General features: G+C 36.5%; 1 long non-coding RNA gene across 1 annotated transcript in view; it reads left to right on the top strand.

The window, feature by feature from the left end:
• The window catches only part of LOC121400664, a 138,680-nt gene extending 121,857 nt beyond the window's left edge, over window positions 1-16,823 (top strand). The window contains exon 3 of the long non-coding RNA XR_005965888.1: window positions 16,747-16,823. This is a non-coding gene — a long non-coding RNA (uncharacterized LOC121400664). The remainder of the gene's footprint in view (window positions 1-16,746) is intronic.
• The last annotated feature ends 802 nt before the right edge of the window (window positions 16,824-17,625 follow it).

Below are 17,625 nucleotides of genomic sequence, written 5' to 3'. Positions count from 1 at the left end.
AAAACATTTTTTTTACATTCTATCACCATTCTTTCTATGCCATAAAATAAGTGCAAAATGTCCCACAGTATAAAAAACCTCTCAAAGGAGCAGTTATCATCTTTCTATTCAAGCCATCGTCTAGTCTTTGGTACAAGCCACTGTCTGGTAGCTAGGGTTGATTGCACCCTAGCAACCAAATAGCTTCTAAAAATTCTATTTCTAAATGTTGAGAGCTACTCAACAAAAAGCAAAATAATTTTAAAGTTACCAAAAAAATAAAAAATGAAGACCAGTTGAAAATCACCATCATACTAAAAATTTATTTCAATGTGACTATTGCTTTAAATAGGGCCTCCATCCAAAAAACTGTTTCAGCAGTTCCACCATTATTAAGATGGCATTTTAGTATCATCTAGCAACCCCTATCACCTTTTGGACCTGCTCATTGCTATATTTTCGGTCTGTTGCATTACTAACTTATGTGTTTACATGAAACTGCTTATTTCACTTAAGCTGTATGTAGTTCATTTTGCCAGGTACTGCTTGACTGGCAACCAAATGCCACCTATTGCCTCTCCTGGCATCATTAGGGAGATGTTAATTTCTGTATTTCATTATAGCATATTGGCAAGATATTCATAGGAATGGATGTTTGCTTTTGTAAAACACCCTATCCCCTATTTTGGTTACCCATATGCTAGTTGCCACAATTGTGGCTTATGTTAGTGGTAATCCTGCATATGTTACAGTTGCCCTTAGTTGGATGTTTCCTCTCTAAGAGTGTTGGTCTCTGGGCGGTGTTATATTACATCGAAGTACCTGGATCAAAGTATGCAACCTGGGGTACCCACCATGCTGGAGAACACATGGGGCTGGTGGCTGGTACGGTGGATACTGTAAGTGTTACATGGATCATGCATATGTTACAGTGGCCCATGGTTGGATGTTTCCTTTCAAAGAGCCTTGGTCTCTGGGAGGTGTTCCATTACATGAAGATACCTGGGTCAAAGCATACAATCTGCCGTACCCACCATGCTGGAGGGCACAAGCAGCTGGTGGCATGGTACTGTGGGTCCTGCATATGTTATGCTACCCTGGGTGAAATAAGGTAACATAGTACGGCAGCTAACACATTTAGAGGCAGCATCTAAGGTAAGGTTAATGCATAGTTGAAAATTAGTTACAACGAGCATCTAACTACCAATAGTACTTTTGCACTTAGGGTTACTACCACTCTGATACGTAATCACTAGTTAGTTTAGTTCGTAGAGTACTGGGAAAGCTCGAGTTTTATTGGGAGGGCATGAGGGTACACTCAAGCGAGAAATGAACATCCTCATGTTATCAGTTATTCTTTATGATTAGTTGTCACTACAGTGACTATAATATCAAGACTTTAGACAAATTGGTTGATCTTACCTTCTATGCTGGACCCTCTGAGCTGGACACTTGTGGCTGAACGGAGGCCACTACAGAGGGGGGTGGGCTTCTAGGGAAGCAACACAGCAAGGTGGTTTGGTGACTTTACCCTCTGAGCTGGGCACATGCAGCTTAGTGATACAATGATAATTTGTAGCTAGATAATGCAATGATTTCCTAGGTCTCCTGGCCAATGTTATGTTTTAGTGGCTTTGGCTTTTCATATATTTCCAGATCTCACACAGTGAACTGTGTGGTCCGGTATGGCAAGCATTCTACTTATAAGCTTGCATGGCTTTAACTTACCCAAGCAATATACATCCAGAGGAGGGTGGCTGGCTTTGCAGGCAGTTATAAACTTTTTAATCATTTGAAAGTATTTCAAAAAGGAATCTGTTTTTTGTTTTGTACACAGAGAATGTTACAAATATGTATTATTTTCCATCCTATGGTACAGTATGTTTGATACATAGAAATTGTTTTTGTATCTTTTATGATTATATGTGTTGTTAGTTAATTTACTATGTTATTATTTATTAAGAAATTAGCATAACGGTATGATGGGGACAAGTCCAACTGAAGGTTTTCAGTTGGGCTCTTTGTGGCAGTAGGACCTTGCCAGAGAAAGTTTAGAAGAGGGAGAAAGCAGGTTCTCTCCTGTGACTGCACAGTGGATTGATTGATACAGACGCTACTACTGCTTGTACTAGGTGACAGCATGTTTCGTATCATCGAGACACTGCAGATTCGGGGTCCGGCAGCAGGGCTGCTAAACCTTTCTCATGTTGGCGGCAGAGCATAGTAGCAATCTCTTGTTCAATTCTGGCTTTAGAATATTGCCTCAGGTTAAGCTGGCAAGGTCCTATTTATTTGATAAAATGTGAATAAATGCCGTGGCCATTTTACACCGATCTCTGTCTCCTGGTTTCATTAAGTTATATGATAATGGGGTTAAGCGGGATAGCTCAAGGCAAAGGGTCAAATTGAGGAGTCCCCTTGTCATGACATTTTCTATTATTATGCCAAAAATAGACTGCTGTATTGGAAGGGGTTTTTTTTAAACTTTTGGTAGTGGTTTTTAATTTTTGTGTTCTGTGCCTCTTAGGTGTGTTACCTGGTTTCCTGACTGCCTTAGAACAAGAATAAAACACCAACAGATCAAATTGAAAAAAAAAAAAAAAAAGATTAGTTGTTATGAACTACAATAAAACGAAGCCATTGCAGCCATTTTTTTTTCATCGGGGCCAATAATCCCAACCACCAGATACTGTTTTCTCCTGCAGAATATGAATGACAGTGATTCAGAAACCATATGAACAGAGAATTTGTTTAGAATAGTTCCATTGAAAACAGTAAAATTAAATTATAACGTTGAACCTCCCATTTAACTTGTATTCAGGCGCTTTACAAATATAGTCATTTAACCACATTTACCATATGGCATTGCAAACTTCTGCATTTCAGTTAAACATGATTCTAAAGTCTTTGTTTATTTTTTTTCTGAGGACAAACAGTATCAGGGATTTAGTTCACATCCTCTCCATGAACCACAAAATGGTAATTTGTTGTTGAGAAATATTCTGTCTTCTTAAATGGCTGGATAGTTCAAGTAATGCTAACAAATAGGAAAATGCAGTCACAATGGAAGAAAAAAAGGAATGCACAAATGGGTATAATATTGTAAACATTAAATCATTTCTCCCTGCTTCCAGGTCACATTAACCAATGCAAATAAATGTTACTGAACTTTAAAGATCTCCCAGAACATGGATACAAAGTGCTGCACATTTCAAACACCATTATGTATGTGTAAAGTGGATACATAGTGGCCATTATCTTTACAATAACTTCATTGTCATATAAGCATAATAAATGATTTTAGCAATGCATACAAGCATCATAAAGTGCTCAAGAAAGAACACTGCGTTTAGTTTTGAAAACCCTTATGGCATAAAATGAAGCTAATGTACTTTTTTTTTCTATTTCTCACTGTAGTTGCTAGTCCTGCTATTTATTGGCATAATAAAGGTATAATGTTTGCTGCAGAAATGGTTCCTGGTTAAAGCTGCATTTACATTTATAGGGTTGTTTTATATGAGATGTGCTGTCCACTTTACCAGAGCTTATGAAGTTGCCTGGAGAGAAAACAATCCTAGAAAATAAATATGACATTACACCGAGTCATATAGTATGTCACATATTATGCTGGTACCATCTAGCAAGTGTACCATACTCATTTACATAGTATTTTTTTACATCGGGCAACTGATTACGTGAAGTCTCAAGGTTTTCAGACCCCTTAAAGAAAAATACAAGTATTTATGGGGCCCTTGCTATAGCTTTAAGTATAAATACTGTGTACTGTCTCTTCCATGCAGCACAGAAAGGCATAACACTATGGGGGGAATGTACTATTGTTCGTTAGCTCACAAATAATTCACAATTCATTCGCAATGCGAATAACTGTTCGCAAAGTGAAAAAAGTTGCCTTTGCGAACACTTTGCTCCTCACACAATACTAAGATAGTGATTACTTTAATTAGTATAGTTTGCGAACATTCGCAGTGTATGCAATAAAAATTTCGCAATCACAAACCAATTTTTGCGACAAAATATTTAACCTGCAGAGCAGGTGTTAAAGGTTTACAATACACAATTAAGATTCACAATGCAACCAAAGAATATTACATTGCGACAGGCGAAGTTTTGCTTTTATTACATTTCCGCCTATGTATTTTTCAGTAAAAAATGATATGCATGCCTTTGCATGGCTCCACTTCATGTCTGTTTTTGTGATACTGACACTAAGTGGGTTATTTGCTAAATTCTGAAGATTTCTCATTATTTTAGTAAAACCACATTCTTATCTTATTCATCACTACATTTAACTCGAAAAAATCTGATGCGGGAAAAGACTCAATAAAATTTTGAAGAAATCCGAATTGGAAGATTTTTTCAGATTTGAAGCCCGAAAACTCTTTTTCAGATTATCGTCTGAAAACTAAAAATTTTTTGGATTCTCGTACGAAACCCAGAGCAGATCATACTTCTGCTGGTATACTGTATATGGCAGCCCCCTCATAGAGAATCATGGGGGATTAGGTAACGTAAAAGCATCAGGCAAATAATTTTATGGCAAAATTATAAATAGCATTCAAAGACAATGTTTTGATAGATATAAAATGTTTATTTTCTGGTGTTAATATCTCTTATAGAAAGCTAATTCTAAAAAAAATTTCAACCGGCCTTCATTTTTTCTTTTGTATAGTTTTTTTAATTATTTGCCTCCTTCTTCTGACTCTTTCCAGCTTTCAAATGGGGGCCACTGCCCCCATCTAAAAACAAATGCCCTATAAGGCTACAAATTTATAGTTTTTGCTACTTTTTATCACTCATATTTCCATTCGGGCCTCTCTTATTCTTATTTCAGTCTCCTATTCCTATCAATGCATGGTTGCTAGGATAATTTGGACCCTGGCAATCTCGGGTAGTAGACTGTGTACTCTAACATTAGCAAAAGCAAAGGACTTGATATGGAGAATCTGCAACGATCCAGCATTATCAAAAATAAAAAACAAACAAGTTTAGTTTAAGAAATTAAGTGTTGGTTGGTTGAAAGAATCTCTTTTGGGGCAAATTCACTAAGCCGCGAAGCGCCGAATGCTAGCGTTAATTCGCTAGCGTTTGGCATTTTTGCTACTGCGCAAATTCACTAACGAACGCTGGTGTAGTTTCGCTAGTGTTACTTCGCAACCTTACGCCAGGCGAATCTTCGCTAGCGACAAAACTACGAAAATTCACTAACTTGCGCAGTGTACTGAACGCTACCTTTTACGCTAGACTTCCTTCGCCACCTCAGACCTGGCGAAGTGCAATAGAGTAGATAGGGATTGTTTAAAAAAAAAGTAAATTTTTTTTCTAAGTCCCAAAAAACGCTGGCATGTTTTCTACATGATGGCTGATAGGCTGAAAAAGATCGAAAATTTTTTGGGGCTCCCCTTCCTCCCCCCTACATTTCCTGACTCATGGCAACTTACCTAGACAGTGGGCACATGTGTAGGGCAAAATAAAATTTTTATTTGCAGATTTGAAGGTTTTCTAGGCATTTGTAGTGCAGATACGTGTTCCTCCATTGAAATTTGAATTTCGCGCCGTATGCAAATTAGCCTTCGCTAGCGTAACTTCGCTTTATATAGCGAATCAACGCTAGCGCAACTCCGCAACCTTACGCTACCCCTGTGCGAAACTTCGGATTTTAGTGAATTTGCGGAGCCCTGGCGAAACTACGCCTGGCGAAGTGCGGCGAAGTGCGGCGAAGTTGCGCCTGGCGCAACTTTGCATCTTAGTGAATTTGCCCCTTTATATATTGTGAAAAAAAACAATATATTAATCAAGAGTTCCTTTTCTAAAGTAAAAAAAAGCAGGACGCCAAACCAAAACGCATCATGCACTGGTTGGTCAGGGTTGAAAAAAGGACAAAGCTCATCAATTTCAACCCCTTCAAATGAATCCCAGCATCCATACATACACACTGACCCCTTTATACACTCACATAAAAATATATTTATATATATGTATATATATATATACCAAGCCTTATGATGCTTCTTCAAGTAATCATAAGTGATGGGTGAATTTATTTGCCAGGTGCGAATTCGCTGTGAATTCCCGCGAATCGCCGCCAGCGAATAAATTCGCGAAACCAAGCATCTGGTCTTTTTGGGGAAATTTGCGAATTTTTCGTCGAAGCGAAACGCCCCAAATTCGCCCATCACAAGTAATCATCCAAGGCATTAACAAAATCAGCCATCGCATCATCACCCGGCAGTGCATTCCACAACCTCACTGTCCTCACTGTGAAGAACCCCCTACGTTGCTTCAAATGAAAGTTCTTTTCCTCTAGTTCAAAGGTGTGGCCTATGGTGCTGGAAAAAAGATCTTCCTCTATCTGTCTATAATGTCCTCTAATGTACTTGTAAAGTGTAATCATGTCCCCTCGCAAGCGCCTTTTTTCCAGAGAAAGCAACTCCAACCTTGACAGTCTCCCCTAATTTAAGTCTTCCATCCCTCTAACCAGTTTAGTTGCAGATGTCTGCACTCTCTCCAGCTCATTTATATCCCTCTTAAGGACTGGAGTCCAAAACTGAACTGCATACTCCAGATGAGGCCTCACCAGGGACCTATAAAGAGGCATAATTATGTTTTCATCCCTTGAGTTAATGCCTTTTTTATACAGAAATGTGTTTGCTTTAGTAGCCACAGAATGACACTGCCTGAAATTAGACAACTTGTTATCTACAAAAATCCCCAGATCCTTCCCCATTAAGAAAACCTTAGTAACTTGCTTATATTATTTCTGCATAACCTTGCATATATCAACACTGAACCTCATTTTCCAGTTGCTGCCCAGTTTTCCAATTTAGTCATTCTGAAGTGGCAACATCCTGCATGAAACTTATCGTTGTGCACAATTTAATGCAAAACATCCCCATTCATTATAACTTACTGCCCAAAATAATTCTGTACTTTGATAGTCTGCTTTCAGTGGTAGGGGTCAACACCTCCCTTGTACTGTAATATATATTGATCACTTCCACTGGAGACCTCATAAGTGTTATAAGTGCACTGCATGAGGTCTCCAGTGGAATTGACATACAATGATAGACAAATTCATACATATGTGTCAAGGTGCATACTTGAAGTGGCCAATACCAACCAATCAGCTACTAGTTTTGGGCAGTTTATTACAAGTTAAAAAAAGGCAAAAAACTGTTGGTTGGTAGTGGCAATTGCATGTGCTATTTTGCACTAATGTTTATAAATAAGCCCTAGAGATTTTACAAATATCAGTGTCCTGCACACTAAACATATGTCAAAATAAAGGGAATGTGAAACAAAGAAGCTGCACTCACTTCTGAATTCAGCCCTATTCATATTATGTCAGTGAATTCTGAACAGTGTAGAAATCTGGTGATAACTGTCATTTTTAGCCTACAGGTATTGGTTTCTTAACTTTTGGAGAATGCACACAATTTTCTTGCAGCATTGAACCAATTTGAGTTCACATATACTGGAGTTTTATTGAGTTCTTCTCACAAGGACAAAGCTATTACTAAATGTTAAAAATAATTTCACCTCAATCCTTCTACACTTCTCAGTATTAATTTCATTTTTAATGCTTTCCTTCCCTGACCATTATTACAAATAATTATATCAATATATTTTGCCAGCATTATGAACTGCTCTTTCCCCTTGATAGCAGATTGAATTTATTCACCTTTAGGATATATTGTTATCACATATAATAACTGCAGCATGATAATTATCATTAATTATTCATTTGGATTAAGAGGCAAATGGGCTTGTATTCAATGGCCTCCCTGAGCACTCTTCATTTAGGCAGAGTCTTGTGCACCACTGTGACTAATTCGTACCCTTTTGGTGTCGCCATTAACTTGTGACTGGTCCCATATGTATTTGAGTGGAAATATTGTAGAAGAAGTGCCTCATTAATAAAACAGTCTGCTAAAACACACTGATTTTTTTCTGCTCTTTTGCATGACACATAAATAGATGCACATTACTGCTATTTACATGTTGATTCTATCATTTTAGGCTTATCATAGGTATCCTCTGTTTTTTTTTATAAATAAAGTATTGAATGAATCAGGTACTTTCTATACTGTCAGTATCAATATATGTGTGTTTAAATAATATTCCAGATGAATGTTTGCTAACAGAACCAAAACCCCGAACACATGATTATTTCAAGAAGACTTGTTTTCTGCTGGATCACTGTTATTAAAATATACTGTAGAATTACATAGTTACTTGTCTTGTGCTCCACTTGGACTATCTATCTATCTATCTATCTATCTATCTATCTATCATCTATCTATATCTATCTATCATCTATCTATCTATCTATCTATCTATCTATCTATCTATCTATCTATCTATCTATCTATCTATCTATCATCTATCTATATATCTATCTATCTATCTATCATCTATCATCTATCTATCTATCTATCTATCTATCTATCTATCTATCTATCTATTTTCTATCGATCTATTATCTATCTATCTATCTATCTATCTATCTATCTATCTATCTATCATCTATCTATCTATCTATCTATCTATCTATCATCTATCTTTCTATCTATCTATCTATCATCTATTTATCTATCTATCTATCTATCTATTTTCTATCGATCTATTATCTATCTATCTATCTATCTATCTATCTATCGATCTATCTATCTATTTTCTATCTATCGATCATCTATCTATCTATCTATCTATCTATCTATCTATCTATCTATCTATCTACTATCATCTATCTATTATCTATATATCTGTCTATCTATCTAACTCTCTATGCCCCTAATGTAATAAAAGGCACTAAGTTTGCTCAAGAGCAGTAACCCATAGAACCAATAAGATGATTGTTTTCAATGGAGAATGAAAGGCAATATACACTTGGGGGTACCAAAAGTTAGGCCTTTCCAATGCCGCCCCCCCTTGCGTCTGGCACATTCCATTTCCACCGCCGTAGTGGGTGCAGGGGGGGTCGCTCCGAGAGTACAATTTTAGCTTTTTTTAAGCCTCTGGGCTTGGGGAATATATTCATTTACCGCATAGTACACAGTAGAACTGAGCAGTCATGTCAGAAATGTAGAAATGTTGAAATGTTGGGGATATTTAACTTGAAGGAATCAAGTAACAAAGCTATTAGTATGCCACAAAAAATCCTTTTATCCAGATGGACAGGCATGTGGACATCCACCAAATGGGCCAATGGCTTTGAATGGCTGATAACCTGTAGCTTGAGAATTAACTAACAATTCTGCACTGTGTCTACTCAGCTGTCAATAAAGTTTGTGATAAGATTTGTTCTTCATACCCTCCCCCATCTTAAATGATTGTATATGCCCTAAATCATATCCTTATCTGTATTGGCTTGAGGATTTTTTTGCCTGTATGTGCTCGATTTTATTTTAGCTTTGCTTGGAAATCTGTTTGCTATAGCGGAATTCCAGAGGGGAGAAAGAACTGCTAATATGAACTTTCTAGGCATCTAACAGATATTTTTATTCTAGAGTAGTGGTAAATAAAATCAGAAAGCCAAGCCGCACTCACTCGCACATCTGTCATATCAGACTTGTTTCTGCTTCTGTGCCTCACATGGAATCTCTCTCATCTGCTCCTCTAATTGAGACAATACTTTGTGACATTGATGGTGCAGTTGCATTTGTTAAAGATGTCACTCCAGAGGACCACAAACAGGAAACCAGACAACAAGAATAATAAGAAAAGATTTTGCACACATACATGTAAAGTCAATTTTTCAAGAGATAACAAATTGAATCAAATGCCATTACAGTATGTGTGCATAATCGGAAAACATTTGCCTCCATAAGAGAGTTTTCCTTTTCCCAAAGTAGTGATCAATCATGTGGGTCTAGTGACTAAGAATCAGCCTTTTTTATTGTTGTTTGGATTTGTTTTTAATGATGTGATAAAAGAATTTATATTAGATACTGCAAGTTGAAGTTGAACAAGCTGAATTCATGAAAATGAGAACTGATCATTAGATTAAATAATATAGAACATACTTTCTCAGTTATTACAGATTTCCAACAAGGTTCATGTTAATGTCTGTTAAGGATAAAACCCATTTAGGCTTTTATCATTGTATTCGCTGTCAGTTCAGTGAAAATGGAAAAGTCTGCTATGTGTTTAGTAACACAGGGGAACAGGGCGTGAGAGGGAGGCGGGATGGGCAGGTGAGAGGGAGGGAGGCAGGGTGGGCAGCCAAGAGGGAGGGTTGATAAGCTGGTGGTTGAGAGCTAAAGAGGGAGGGTGGATGGGCAGGTGGGTGGCTGAAAGGGAGGGAGGATAGGAGGGTAAGAGGGTGGCTCAGAGGGTGATAGAGAGAGGGAGGATGGGTGGGCATTCTAGAGGCAGAGAGGATGGCGTGCCAGAGGCAGCACAGAGGGAGAGAGAGAGGGAGGGAGAATTTGGGAGCAACCAGAAGGGAGTTAGGGTGGTCGAGTTGTGGCCATAAGGTTTAAGTGCATGCCAGGCCCCACTAAAGTTCTTTTGCAGGGGAGCCTGTCACAGTGAGTAGGAAGCATTTACTGATTGCTGATGAGTTAGAGCTGGATAAAACATTTATTACATTATTTATTACATTACTTTACTTATATTTTTAACTATAGATAAGTTGAAAGATGCATTTATTGGTACTCACAGGGCTTGACAAGTTGGAAAAGTGCCTTAAATGGAAAATTGTTAATAGATACCAATACAAGCATATACAAGATGTGGCAAGAGGCAGGGCCGGATTTTTATAGCAGGCATCCATAGGCCCGCTGCATTCGTCACCTTCCATTCCCTCCCTTTTATTTGCGCAAATTTTTATTGGGACCGGAGCAATGGGGATTGGCACACATCAAATTTAAAAAATTATCATATCTCCTGCGCATCCCTTTAGTGTTTCTGAACCAATGTGGGTGTGGTTGAGCAGCATGTTGCCCCATACAATCCTGCCACCCTAGGCCCAGGCCTTGGTGGCCTCTCCACAAATCCGTGCCTGGCAAGAGGCCATCTGTTGTACAGAAATGGGACCTGTTATCCAGAATGCTCAGGACCTGGGGTTTTCTAGATAAATAATAATCTGTAAATCAGATTGCCATACTTTAAGGCCTAAAAAATAATTTAAACATATCCCAATATGATTGTTTTGCCTCCAAACAGAATGTGTTATAACTTAATTAGAATAATGTACTGTTGTTAAACTACAGAGAAGGAAGTAATATTTAAAACATGTAATTATTTGATTAAAATTGAGTCTGTGGGAGATGGTCTTTCTGTAATTCAGAGCTTTCTGGATTACCTGTTTATGGATACCGGATCCTATAATTTGCAGTAAAAGTGTCTTCTTTCTTTTGACCTGTCATGGTTACAGTTGTAGTTAAAATTAATTAACACATTTCTTACCAAACCAAAGAATATGGATCTACATAGAAATTCTACTGAAGAATGTAGCCAGAGTTACATTGGCTACCAGATACTATTCCTGGTCTCAAATGTCAATTCAAGTGCCCCATAGTTTTGTATTATGAAGTTCTTCCTAGAGAATGAATTATGCAAAATATATATTTCAGTCCATTCCCAAATTTGCCAACTCGGTTTCATATTGTTTGTTAAACACAATGTAGAACTCTTTTTTAACAAAAAACACAGATTTACCATTTGTCATAATGACATTACTTGGTCCAAATAGTCCACCAATTGATGGGGGTCTTAGTCATCTCACTGAGACAGTGTTTTCAAGCCCGGAATATCTGTGTACTGGATGGTTACATTTCACTACTCAGTTAATACCTCATAGTACAAAGATGTTTGATTGCCTTATTGCCTTATAACTTTTTATGATACTGCATTATATTAATACTAGTACTTTATGGCCTTTCTTTTTATTGACTCTACATTACTTCTTGGTAGTGGCTATCTGTCTTCCATCTTGTAGAGTTACTATTATCTAATAGAACTACTATTTTGTTCAAGGTACTATATTGTCTACCAACAGCCCCACTAAATGGGCACAAGAAAAGCAAATTTATGTACACTCTCTACATCACTACAATCTTGGACAATCATATTATCCAAGGCTATTGTGATACTAATATTTACAATGCACATATACTGTAGATATTGATATGTGCAGTTTATGTGAGTGTATGGAGTGGTCAGTGTCAGTGTGTTTATGGATGCTGGGTTTCATTTGGAGGGTTTGAACTTGATGGACTTTGGTATTTTTTCAACCCGATATGACTATGTAACTATGTAATTATCATTACCTCCGGCTCACAGAAAACAGTTTGAAAACAGCAAAGGTCAAATCCCAGTATTTTTGTGCAGGCGATCATCCAAAAATTATTACCAAGCTGTAGATCTGTTGTATACACCATATAATAGTTGTATTAACCTAATAAATGTTACATATGTGCAAGTCTTGATATGACATTGGGAGAGAGTTACTATTCCTTTTTCTTTTTTTTTCCTTTAACATTTACCACTCAAAACAACAATCAGTTTGATCTACTAATCATTTTCTGCATTACTATTGATCCTTGTGTGTTTTCTTGGGGGGGGGGGAGGTTAAGGCCCAAAGGTAATAATTTAATTTGACTGTTCAAAGCAGTTGACTCAATTGTGATGAACTGAAATGCCACAACAGCTCAATAAATGTTCCATATATTTACAAAAACGTTCAGGACAATTTTCCTTTGTCAGGTGTGTGTTAATAAATATGTTAACATTTAGGGGGGTTATTTATCTAGGTCTGAATATCCGAACCTCAAATAATTTATGGTTTTCGGAGGAAAAAAAAACTAAATTTTTTTCGTGATTTATTAAAATCTAAAAACTAAAAAAATCTGAAACCCCCGCATCTAAAAGCTCTCAAGGTCCTGTATAAGTCAATGAGGAAGGTCCCAGTGTCTGTACCGATATCCAATGAATTTGTGGTTTCTGCACAAAAAACTTCGAAAACTACGATTTTTTCATAGATTCCAGAGTTTAGCGTTTTTGGGGAAGCTCTGAAGTTTGCCCGACCCTATTTTTTCGTGCTTTTTTTCATAAATAAGGTAAATTCGGGCAATCAGAGTTGCTCAGATTTCTAACTTAGAAATACTCAGATAAATTCAGACCTTTATAAATAACCCCCTTAAAATTATGGGACTCCTTCAGGATTCTGCAGCTTGAATTTTAATAAATCTGTTCATAATTTTAGTGAAAGTATGTTTTGCATAATATTAATATGATAGCCCAGTGTGGTACAAGAGATCACATGGAATTTTTTTTGCCAAGCTCATAAATTATGTTTTTTTGACTTGACTGATTACAGATTCAATGGTACTTACAGTATGTATTTTGTGTCTTCCCCATCCACTCCTTATGAATATAGTGGTGGCTAAATAAATTCGCCCATCACTAGTGGTGGCAGACACAGGCAGTACTTTATTCATGAAGGTTAAATCTAAATGAACATTATGGGGATTATTTATTAAATTCCAATTTTATCTGGTTGAGGAAAAACATTAATTTTTTGAGATTTATTAAACTCCGATGGTGTTAAAAGTCAGAATAAAAAGTACTCCAACTCAGATCTGCTGAGTTCATGTAGAAGTCAATGACAGATGTCCCGTTGATATCCTGATCTGGGTTTCATTCAAAAATCCAAAAATTCCATGGTTTTCGAGCATCAAATCCAAAAAAGTTGCAGTTTTCGGCAACAAATCCGAAAAGTTCATATGGATTTTTTCAAAATTTTATCGAGTTTTCTCCAGGACAAAACATTTTTGGAAAATGTTATTGATAGATGGGGGGGAAGTATGTGCGGATTTGGTTGGCGTAGATTTCAGAAAATTGTGGGACCTTTTCGGATTTTGAAAAAAGAACCCCTACATCAACATTAAATTTTGATTAAAATGAACAAGGGGGTTTAGGTTGGCCATAGCTGTACATACTCTTATTTGTCATTGTATTTGATACTTGGTTCCCAGCTTCCCAGGTAAGGTAGGGCTAGATGGTTAATCAAATTCAAATTACTAACACTTATATTCAAGGCAGTATACAGTGAAGCCCCTCCCTATATTACATCTCTGATCATCTCTCAGACCCAGACTGAAAGTGCCCACATTGTACACCCTTCACACACCTCATGCAAACTATTGGAGGGTCACCAGCATTGTGTCACTGTATGTAGCACAGTATGAACTGGTTATCTTAGAGTGGCCCTGATAGGTTTCCCTGTCTCCTGTTGTATTCTGCCTTCCCTATGCACTTACATTATGACTTACATTTTTCACATATGAGTGATATCCCTGCAGTGAGCACCAACCTTTTTTTTTTTTGGTGTGTTACCACCATTAATGTGGACATGTTCTTAAAAGTGCATGGGTGTAGTTTAAATGAGTGTGGTCTAAAAGGAGGGTGGTTAACACTGGCTGCCATTATCGGCTCGCCGTCACGTAGGCCAAGAAAGATTTCTTTTAATTATCAAATTCCTTCTTGGCTTTATTTGTTAAATTTTTTTACTGCCTGTTCACAGACAAAGAGGAAGATGGGGAAATGTATTGTATTGTTGATATTCTTTCATTGTGCTAATTCCACTATTTAGCCTGGAACTGTATAATAAGTGCATGCAGCTTTGGACTGTCTAACCAGTTTACTTTGTTATTAAGAAGAACAATGGTATCAGCAATAAATCAGAATAATAATAGCTCCATCTCTTTTTAAATAACTACTTTGTTCCAGTTAAACAACAAAAACAATCATAAAAATCTATAAGCTGCAGCTTTTGTTGAAATGAAGTATATTTAAATATTTAGCTAATTTATGGATGGGATTTTGTGATTTACACCAGTTTTGCTTATTGAGAAGTTTTATTCTTTCTTTTCATTGGAGTATGAAGCGTTGTGTTAATGTGGAGAACTGCCAGATACTGTTGCTGGCAAAGATACATCATATTACAGAGCTGGCCAGCAAATGCATCTTTAAATAGATTTGTATGCAATTTGCTAACCTGATGTCGCATTCATAATGCAAACATAACATTTGTGCCTCTTCAACGCTGTCATTTATTTATCCTTTCAATGTAATGAATTACAATGAATTTTTACTAATAAAATATGATAATCGCAAGCATAATGTAGTGAAATGAATCCTGCTCCAGACATTCCTTAAACTTAAATGATTCAGTCACTCTTCATAATGCTTTTAATCCACCAAGTATAACAGGCTTCGAGGCAGTTAAAGTTAGTTTTCTTTTGTTGTGTTTTACTTTATTGTACTGAACCACCCATATGCTATAACTCAAAAATCACTTAAAATTCTGTCACCAATCTTTGCTTTAGTTGTTTACCCAGCTCTCTAGTAGTTACTTTACATTGAAGAAATGTGGTGATAAAATCAAGGGAATTAAGGCTGCTTTGGAAAACTTTGTAATTACAGCTAATGATGAGAGAATCTGTCCCATTTTTACAACACTGCGAAAAATTCCCAAAGCACATTGAAGTCAACAAGAATTTTCTTAGTGCCACTTTTTCCAAACCATGGAACTTTTTTATCCAATAAATTGCAATCTATGGGTAAAAAATGCAAAAAATGTTGGCTATTCCTACTAATGGCCTATGAAAACTTGCCAAAATAATTCACTTGACTATAATATACTAATCATATCTCCTTCTCATTTTGGATAAAGAACTAATAAGGTCCCATGTTACTATCTGTTCATGACCTGTCAAGACTGTTGTTAAAAGGACTTTATATATTTCCAGTATGCGTAAATGTCATAATACAAGTTGTGTCTCTCTATATTAAAGGAACATAACATTTACTTCCCGTGGCCTACCCTCTCCCCTTTTCTTTTTTCTCCTTTCTCTATTTATACTATGTTTTGTCAAAAAGTGTTTGATCCTCTACTGGCAGCACTGGCTTGTTCCACAATTCTGTACAGAATATGCAGGGGCAGAACTACCAGGCTGCACCCCCTCAGGGCCTGTCAGACACAAGCGCCAGCGCAATGCCGGAGGGGGCCCAGAGGCCCGGCCTGCACCCGGGCCCGGAAACTACTTGCTCCATTACTGAGAATATGGAATTTGTTCAAGCACCACATCCAATAAGCTCAAAGAAATAAATAAAAACTTTTTTACAATAACACCAAAAACCAAAAGTGTTTGTTTTATGTACATTTAAGCATAATGTAGTATTACACTGCACTGGTAAAATCATGTTTTCTTCAGAAACACTACTATTGTTTATATATTTAAGCTGATGTGTAGATGTGGAGACAGCCTTTAAAATTGCAATAGGACTAATAGGCACAGATTAAATAGTAGATAAGAGATAAACTGTGTAGAATACAATTGGTTTATCTCTAACATAAGAAGATAAACAGGGGAAAATGTCATTCATAGATCTCTACGGGATTTTATAGTGAAAACCTCTCTCTCATATTAAATAAGACATTTATTGCTAAGGAACACGTTACCAAACAATAAGAACCACCAAAGAATTCCCTGATTAGTTTCTGCTCATGACTTGCAAAGAGAATACATTGGAGAAGCTTATGGGAAAGTAAGTGAAAACTAAAAGTCAATTATAGGAGGTTATTTACTAAAACTCAAAATGTTCTCACTATTTTATTAAAACAAATTTGACCAAACTACCGTCGACAATTTTACCTTATTAATAAATAAAATAACTAGAACATGATAAAATCATGCCCGAATTTTTCGGATTTGACACCCAAAAAACTGTGTTTTTTAGATTATCGCCTGTAAACCACTAATTATTCCGATTATCATACAAGCGCAGATCATGACATCTTCCAATTGTAAAAGGACATCTGCCATTGACTTCTACATGACCTCGACAGGTTTGAGTATTTTGAGTATTGAGTATTGAGTATTTTCAGACATTTAGCAGCCGCTGGGTATAATAAATATCAAATAATTTGAGTTGTTCTTTTTTCCACAAGCAATTTTGTTGTTTCCCCTTTTAAACCCAACCAGAAGAATTTGAGTTTTAGTAAATAACCCCCATAGAGTGACTTGGGGGAACCTTTACAGCATTTTGACTTGGCATAAAGGTTTTACCCAAGTGGCAGAAATATTTATTGGACATGTTCTGGGTTATATAAAGAACTGTTTAGACATTGTTAGAAACCAGAAAGAAAAATCAAAAAAAGCTCAAACACTACAGTAATTCACTTAACCACAATGTTTCAGTAAGAAATACCTTTTACTGCCTTATTATAAGCTTCACAAATCAAAATTAGAACTGATTAATTGCAATGGTTGACACTTATGTGATAAAAACAAAATGTTAACGGACATATTAATTATTTAGGGTCACTTATCAGTGTTTAAATTTAAGAGTATTAAATTAATTTTGTGCCAGATAAATATTTTACAATATACGACTTTAACAAGAGCTTCTGCAATGCATTACATTCCAAAACTGTCTACTCTTTTCAATTACACTTGTAATTAAGAAATTAGTTTTAAGCTATAGTTAAATATCATGCTGCTGAGTTACTGACAGCTTGATACTAAAGCTTGCTAGTAATGCATGGGAGTAAAAATATTTTTGATCACATTAGTCCTGTTTATCAGCTTACCATTTTTATTCTTGATTGTTGACTTT

The sequence above is a fragment of the Xenopus laevis genome, chromosome 2S (assembly GCF_017654675.1).
Source record: "Xenopus laevis strain J_2021 chromosome 2S, Xenopus_laevis_v10.1, whole genome shotgun sequence".
NCBI lineage: Eukaryota > Metazoa > Chordata > Amphibia > Anura > Pipidae > Xenopus > Xenopus laevis.
This window is presented reverse-complemented; position numbering and strand designations above follow the sequence as displayed.